This window comes from Papio anubis, chromosome 4, assembly GCF_008728515.1.
Source record: "Papio anubis isolate 15944 chromosome 4, Panubis1.0, whole genome shotgun sequence".
In the NCBI taxonomy this organism is placed as follows: domain Eukaryota; kingdom Metazoa; phylum Chordata; class Mammalia; order Primates; family Cercopithecidae; genus Papio; species Papio anubis.
Window position 1 is genome coordinate 56,874,915 of NC_044979.1, and position 8,775 is coordinate 56,883,689.

At 44.0% G+C, this 8,775-nt stretch overlaps 1 pseudogene across 1 annotated transcript; it reads right to left on the reverse strand.

Moving 5' to 3' along the window:
• Positions 1–3,798: 3,798 nt before the first annotated feature.
• LOC116274627 lies at positions 3,799–7,661 on the reverse strand (annotated as a pseudogene). Its single transcript, XR_004183408.1, has 2 exons — positions 7,605–7,661; positions 3,799–6,961 (listed from the first exon to the last, which is right to left on the reverse strand). The product of XR_004183408.1 is annotated as a membrane-associated guanylate kinase, WW and PDZ domain-containing protein 2-like (transcript).
• Positions 7,662–8,775: the final 1,114 nt, after the last annotated feature.

An 8,775-nucleotide genomic window follows, 5' to 3' on the forward strand; every position in this document is an offset into this window, starting at 1 on the left:
AGGGTAGTGGTTCTCATCCTTGGCTGCCCAACCTTTGTCTCCTTGAGGAGCTTTGAAAGAAATCCTGATGTCCGGGTCCCATCCCAACTAATTACATCAGAATGTCTAGGAATGGGTCCTGGTGGGGCTCTAGGGAGTTGACTCTTAAATCTTTAGACTTAGTTTCTCACCTGAAACTAATTTACTGAAACACCTTCACTTTTAGTCTTTGATTATTGGCTGGATGAATATTTCCATCTGGGCAATCTAAGAGCCCCGTGATGTCCCTTGTAGATCTGATTCTCTTCCTATTTTCTCCTTTCACTTGGGCTTGAAGGCTGTGATTGTCCTTAACTCTCAGCATCCAGTAGGTCTGAGGTCTGCTTGTTTCCCCTCCTCAAAAGCCCTCAAAACTCTCCCCTCCATTCCAGGTGGGCAGGTCTTGTCTCTCACCAGGACTGATATGAAGCACCTACGAGAGTTTCTCCACTTGCTCTTCTTCCTAGACAAGGCTGCCAGGACTAACTTCAGAGCCCAGGGCTGACTTTGTCTTCTCTGCTCTGAAATCTTTCCTGACTCTCCACTGTTCACTAATGGCTTCGTGGCCTGCTTTAATTCCCCCCTCCACCTACTCTCTCATATACTCTCAGCCAAACCAATAACTTCCCACTACCTTGACATTCCTCCAACATTTCCCTTAACTTTGCTCAAGCTGTTCTCTCCCTTATACTCGCTCTGCCTCTTGAGATATCAAGAGATTTCCTTCCCATCCTTCAAAATCTAACCAAAATGCCACTTATCCAGAACAACTTTTAGCATTTCTGTATCCTACAGAATCCTGCATTCCTACTGTCACACAGACCACATTCTGTCCTGGGTTAACTGTCATGGTCTTTTAACTAGATTATAGGCAACTTGAGAATAGGGCCTGTGCTCTGTACACCATTAGTGTTTTTATATAGCAGCTATTTGAAAATTTTTATTATACTAAATTAAGGAGGTTTGCCTATGTGAGTGCTCCTTTTAGCTCACATAACCCCTAAAATAACTTTCTAAACCATTAGATCCAATTTCACTGTTAAATTGACGTCTCCGTTTTTTAAATCATAAATTCAAATATTGCAAAGAATGTATTTCCTCTTGTATGCATGCATGCTCTATTTTCATTTAAACCTTAAGTAATTATAGATTTGATGCCTTTAATCTCAAACTCCTGTGCTCAAACGAGCCTCCTGCCTCTGCCTCCCAAAGTGCTGGGATTTCAGCTGTGAGCCACTGTGCCCAGCCCTGATGCCTTTAATCTAGGAAAATATGTGCTGTATAATCTCATTGGCAGAGCTAGTCTAAGTGGTCAAGGCAGACAAATAGCCAATCACACATTCAATCAGAAATCTGACTTTATTTGAAAACTCACATAAATGTAGGTGCCAATTCTGGGATCACCAGGATCTCTGCCTGGGCTCCTCAATCAAATAAGGTGTTGCCCACTTAACTATTTCTTACTGCTGAGGGCTGCATTCGCCAATTGTCCCTTTGTTTAATTCCCTAGAGGTTTTTACACCATAATGTACCAGTGTCAAATGCAGGACAGGTGACAGATGGAGCCTTTCCTTGCCATGTAAAGGGCCGTTGTATAGAGCAGGTGGACATGCACACAGCCTGCTAGTTTTAGAAAATGTACCTCTCCCACTTAGGAGGTCAAAGGTCACTTTATTGCTTCACAGAATACCAGGTTCTTCCAGGTGAGATCACTCTCCAAGAAGCAGTTTCATCAGAAGAAAAGATTCCATCAAACTAGAGTTCTTAAGATAAGGCTGTTATTTGTAGTGGCCAGTTTCCTTCCCCAGGGGTGGTGGGACAGACTTAAGCTTTTATGAAGTCCCTGATCACTGAGTTGCCTAGGTGATCTGCTACCAAATGCCCAGCAAGGGTTTGGTTTAATTCTAGGGTGTTGCCCCATTGTTTATACCCAAATGTTTACAACCACAGCTGTTATTACCACCAATAATCATAATCTCTACACATATAACTGGGGCCCTGCATACACTAGACATGATGCAGAACTTACTAAACACAGGAATCTTACTATGGTAAGACTTGGAAACTATTCTTGTGATTTTACAGACATCCTGTCTGGCACTATAGTTGTCTGAAGCAGAAATGTCTGTTAAATCCAAATTATTTCAGCAAAGAGATCATTCGATTTTTGCCATGACTTTGGCCTGAAAAACAGCAGTATCAGGGGAGCAGGGGCAGATTACTTAGGGGAGCCCCAAGTTTACAAATTTTGGGGGAAACACATTAAAAAGAGAATATAAACTTTCAAATAAGATTCAGGGCCCATGTAACCATCAGTTTCTGCAGCTTTACAGCAGATCCACGTCTACTGCAGAAATGCAACCAGGTTTCTGGAGGCGTGTCTCATGCTTGGAATACGCATTTGAGGCAGTTCCTGGCATGTGTGTACCCCAATAGCTACAGGGTTTACCACCTCTGGGGGCTGTGCCTCCACTGCTTGGAAGGTGACCCAGGCCCTGATGAAAACAATGGGTTCTCCTGCCAAATGCCTGGCTGTAGTTCCAAACTGGTGGGCTGTGGACCAGATGTGGCTGCATCTGGTTTGTTGGGGTACTGTTTTTTTTTTTCTTGTGTAGCCTTTCTTATAAATGTGAATTAAACCTGTCAAACTTTAAAAACCAAAAAATTTCAAATACCTGAATTTTTTTTTCCTTCTCTTGAGAAGGTGGAATACTGTTCCGTGCTGGGCTTGACAAACCAGTAGCTTTAGAGGAGGGCACACTCGCCCTTTGGCCAGTCCCCATCTGAGTCCCTCCTCTGTTCAGTTTCCTACCTATACCTTGGAGACATGAATTCATGATAAGGCCCTGTCCAAGTCAGCAGGGGCCTTGCTCGTCTCCCCCTAGTTCCTGCCCTGTCCCTATCCTAGTCCTTTGATCTCTGGCTTCCTATCTTTTGGTGTCTTACTAATTTGTATTATTTTAAAATAAGTAGTGCAGTATGAATATTTATATTCCATTTAAACTACATTTTTGTATAGGTCTTTTTCAGCTTGCACTGGCCCATTCTGATTACTTCATAAAGAACTGTATGTGTTACAAATTTCCTAATTTTTGTGTTTCATTTTATACATCATCTCTTTCCTTTTATAAAAATGATGCACAATATTAATAATTTTTGTATTGGAATAAAAGATTGAGTTTGGGAACTTTAGGCCTCCTACCGACAGGTGGAGCGGGAAGTCTTGGTCAGTTCGTTCCGATTGTCAGCTCCCCGATGGTAGGGCTGTAATCACCCACCGGCCGAGCAGAACTCTCCCTTCCTACCACAGGCATCCGAAGACATGACAAAAGCTAGATTCCACCACTCATTTTGGACCAGTTCACTGCTGCTTGCTATGTTGGCTTCTGCATGAACATCTTGGGATTTTGCATGAGAAAATTTCAGAATTAAAAGGAAAAAATGTGATGGAATTTATTACAGATGGATACTTGAAATCCTTTTTGAAAAAAGGTAAAATATCAATGTAGCAAGCAACAGAAATATACAGCCAATTCATAAATGATGTAGTAACCTGACAAGCAAATACCAACGAGACTGAGAAAACTGTTAGGCCAAAAAAGCCAACAATCTTTCCCAGTAATGCCACTGCTTTTAGATTCAAGTTTCAAAAAACTCCTATTTGGGGCATTAAAACTTACACATCAAAAAAAAAAAAAAAAAAAAAAAATCGATGAAAACTGCGGTTTTGAAAAACCAAGTTAACTCCCAGTAATCTATTTCAAATCAACACACAGCCTATATAGTTGGAAAAAGAAAATATTTTTGGATATATATTTTATTTGACAGTGTTTTAGAATATCATACAGTAAACAAGATTTCTGTAAAAGTTAATTTATCCATAGTGGTGCGTTTCATAAAAATAGTTGCTCACTTACAGTCTTTCTGTGACTATTAATACATGGAATTATATTTATAGAGATACAGCTGTACAGGGTAAATTCACAGCTAACACTACACAGAAATATTATTTGGAATGGGATTTAGATGATGTGCTGTCTTCACAGGTTATGGATTACAGCCGCATAAAGCAATTACTGCACAAGTAGTAGCTGTGAACTGTGCAAATTAGAGTTTATGCCAGTGTAATCTCAATTTTTTTTTTCCTTTTGTGATACATGGAAAATAAAGGTCGGAGGATACAGTACCAGGACGTGCAGCTACACTACAAAAGCATTGTCCAAAACCAGATTCAATAAATTAATGGCAAACTATACTGGATTTCTAGTCCAGGGGAGAAAGACTAATTGAGATTGAACCAAAAGCATTATAAACTGCTACATGTGTTTGTGCTTTTGTTTATGATGAATGGGTTTCATTTTTGGAAATTGCTTTTACAAAGCTGCAAGATCCTTCACTTGAGGCTTTCAACCTTATTCTCCTCCTGTCAAACAACTAAACTACTCCGATGTCTGATGAAAATTAAACTGCTACTCAGGATGCTGCAGTTACAAGGAGAGGGAATGATCAGCCCAGGGAGGCTATTACCTGTGACCTTTGAGATGAACCTGATCGCCCCTTTTACTTTTTAGACTACAAGTGCAGGGAGGTGAAGCTTATTTGCATTTGAACTCCTCTAAAGAGTTAGAATATGGAAAGGATGAAGCCTCATTCATTCAGGGCATATTAAAAAGAAATTGCCTTCAGAAACACTTTGCCTTTTAATATGTGTAGCTACAGTAAGTACCAATGGATAATTAATTGAAGCTAACATTTTACAAAGAAATGCTAAAACAGCAGGAAAGAAAGGCAAGGCTTAGAATTTTACTAGGAGGCCAATCATAGATCCATGAAGATAAACATCTAGAAGTTGCTAACAAAATAAAAAAACTTGCAAAGAATACAAGACGAAAGAAAACCAATGGAAACAAAAGGAAGAAAGAGTAAGGAAAGAAGGATAAGCAGAAAGGAATGCTAAAAAGACTCACGTTCTTTAATGAAAATAAATTGGTTATAATTTTTTAACATTAGAGATTCATTATAGTCTGAGAAATATAAGACAAAACTCTGCCTCTGCTCTGTCAAAGTGCAAATGAAGTCATGGAGACAGGGTTTAAAATAAGACAAAGTGAAATCACATTGCTGACAAAGAAGCTATCCATCTCTGCTAGCCTGGGACGACAGAAAAGCCTCTTCATAAAGGAACTGCAGCGTTGCCAATCTTGATTAAACAAATTGTGGTCCTTCAATTATAACATTCATATTTTAGAGAAAAACCAATTAAGATCTATGAGCTAAACTGCAAAATTCTGACTTATGGCAAACTGTTCCCTAGGATACAATTTTTAAAACCTTTTTTTCTACCACTGAAAATGTACAGAAATGAGATTCGATCACAGAAATGGCAATAAAAATGGCATCACACCAAGAAACTCACTAGATTTCTAAGTCATCCTGCAGGAGGCAGGGAACGCTGCTGCTAACACCGAGGATGGATGCCAAGGGTGAGCCATGGAAACATGTCATGGGTGAACGGTTCCGAATGTGTCAAAGAAACCCTTTAACCCCTGTCTAGATATGTCGAGAACAATTTATTTACAACGCTTTAGATCAATTAAAAGATATAATCTTGTCTCAGTTTCAGCTTGCTCCGTGCAGTTTGATTTTTAAGGCGATATTCCAGTTTGTGATTGCTCTTAACTTGTCCAGTTTCTTGATATAAAGTTTGGATGACATCCAAATCCTTCATGCAGTGGGGAGGAATTTTTTTTTTTCTCAAACTAAAGCTACACTGCACTCTCTCTGTGATGTTCTTCACGTTATTTTGGTTCTTCCATAGCTGCCAAAGCCCCCACAATGGAACCGGGGGCTTTAGGATCAGTTTAGGTCTGCGCGTGGACGCGATGCCGCCCAAGCACACCGGACACGTGGGACTTCACGTCGATGCTCCCAGGCCTTAGTGCCTCGTGGATCTATGCGTGTGACAGTGAAAATAAATTAAAACGCCGTGAGACGGAACCTAAGAAGAACGGCCTGCGCCGGGGCGGGCGGGGCCTGGCCGCGCGGCTCATCTGCTGGCGGCCGAGGCGCCGGGTTTGAGGACGCCCGGCAGCTTGTCAGAGCCCGGCACCTTCCAAGGCCCCGGAGCCACGGCAGCCTTGCGCGCGGGGGCGCCCCCCGGGGGTCGCGGGCCCGGCCGGGGACCCGCGCGCGCACCCGCCACCTCATTTCACGCGCGCCCAGCCAGACGGCGAACGTGAACGCAGCGCGCCGGGCGCTGCCGGCAGGCTCAAGACGCCGCCGCGCGGGCACTATCCTTCCCGCCCGCCCGCGCCGCTCACGCCGCGTCTGCCGCCAGGCTGCAGGCGCCCTGGCGCGGGCGGGCCTGCCGACTCAGGCCGCCCTAGCCAGCGCCCTCTCGAGCCTCGGCCGCGCGGCCCTCTGCGGACTCGCCGAGCGCTCCCTCTGCTCCCCGAGGCGCTGCTTCTTCTGGCCGCAGGCTGAAAGCTCCTTTGGTTTCCTGACGTCGTGTTCGTTTGATATCCCAAGTTGGGCCTGGGCTTATCTGGTGGGAAGGGTCGGAGGGTGGGGCTGGATGTGATGGAGAGAATGGAGCGAGGCCGTCGTCCAGGGAGACGCCTACTTCCACGAGAAAAAGACCTGGGGCGGCGGCGTGGGAGGGGCACCCAGGGGCGGGTGCAGTCTGTGGACCCCGAGGCTTACAAACGTTAGCAATGGCGCGCGCAGGACTTCCCCGCGCCCTCTCTATGCCGGGAACAGGGGCAGGCAGATGGGGCGACTGCTCTCGGGCCGGAGCCACCGCCGCCCCCACCCCCACCCCCACCCTCACTGCCGAGAGGGCAGCGGCCGCGCCCCCGGGGATTTGGGGGTCCCCTCCTCCCCGCTTAGCCCCCACGCCCCGAACCCCGTCCGTGGACCGGGGAGGCGAACGCGAAGCGCGGGCCTAATCCCTTCGCATTGGCCCTCCTAACTTCCGGGGGTGTCCTCGGGCCTGATAGTCCTGTGTGGACAGCTCACTTGACAGCCCTTGAATCAATCAGTGGGTCTCCAACTCGAGCAGACCTCGGAATCACCAGGGTGGTGGTGAAAAATACAGATTCCCCGGGAGGACCAGGCCCGGAGATTTTAGCAGCACGGGGCCCAGGAAGTTCTCTGTATTTTTATCAGGCACCCAGGTGATTCTGAAAAAGGTGGTCTAGCAGGGGTGTCCAATCTTTTGGCTTTCTTGGGCCATATTAGAATTGTCTTGGGCTACACATAAAATACACTAACGATAGCCGATAGGCTAAAAAAAAAAAAAAAAAAAAAAAAAAAAGTCCAGGCATAAATCTCATCATCTTTTAAGAAAGTTTACGAATTTGTGTTGGGCCACACTCAAAGCTGGCGGCGGGTTGGACAAGCTTGGTCTTGAGCCAAGTTTTGAGAAACACTGATCTGGGTTCTCTCGAAGTTGGAAAGTGACGTTCTCACGTTCTCAACCAGTAGATGTCACTCAAAGCATATTCCTAGCTGCTGTCAGTTTCAGAATATGGATAAATTCATTTTAAAACGATCTTTTTTTTTTTTAAATCGTTGTCCTTAATTACATTATTTTTCTTTGCCAAGTCCGGATGGAAATTAATTCTTCTTAGTACTTCTAACATTATGCAGGGCCCCAGGACTAGGATGATTCTTTCTAGGAAGTCTAGTTCCAACAGTTACTTAGGATTTAAGTTATCTACTTCCAAAAAGGATCTAAGACAATTGACAACATCAAAACACATATAAAACAATGATAAAAATGAGAGATGACTTTTTTTTTTTTTTTTAAAGCAACAGCTGGTCAGAAGCCAAGTAGAAGGACAGATGTATTAGGAATCTGAGATGAGTTAGCTACGACTGTGAGCAACAACAGTTCCCTGGAGCTTCTGGCCACTAAGGGGAAATGAAAGCAGGGAATCCAATTACCGTGAATCCTTGATATTTGTAAGAAATACGTCTCATGACCTTGGAAATGCTCAAATTTTGTGATATTCTAGAGTGTAATTTTTCTTCCACAGAATTGGTATATGGTCGTGAGTGGCGAACAAAGAAACCACATGGATAGATTTGAATTCTGGGTGCCAGGTGAGCCTCCCTCACTAGCTAAAAGATTCAGTCCCATACAGCAGCCTCAGTGCATGTGATTCAAGTTCCTGCCTCTGTAACGTGTCAGAGGCTGTCAGGGATACTTGTGCATACTCAGTCATCTAATGTCCAAGGTCTACTTTGTTTGAAACTTGAGGATTCTTATATAGTACCTTTGATACTGATTTATAAAGCAATAAGGAGAGGAAAAAGGCAGTGGCGTTGGTTTTCCCCGTAATTCTGGCCATCTTTAGAATGGCAGATGAAAAAAGTTTTTCATTCTATGTGAAATTCGAATGGAACATTTTGGGCATAATGTTAACCTTCCTTCTTCCATACGCTGATGTCCATTACCATTTTCACATAGTAAAATCCTAGAGGAGCATCAGAAGCCCTGGAATCTAATCCTGGCTCTGGCATGTATTTACTGGCGACATGATTTTGGACCAACAACTAAATCTCTCTGAGCCTCAATTTCTTCCTTTGTAAGATGGGGATAAAATATCCAACTTTACAGATGTGAGACATACACTTTCTAAGGGAAAGCACATTTTTCTTCTGCACCCCACCTGCTGCCTACTTATGGATTGGGCTCCTGTGAAAGCCGCCTCATTAACTAGTACCCTTGCAGGTGAGGTTTTGAATAAGTGC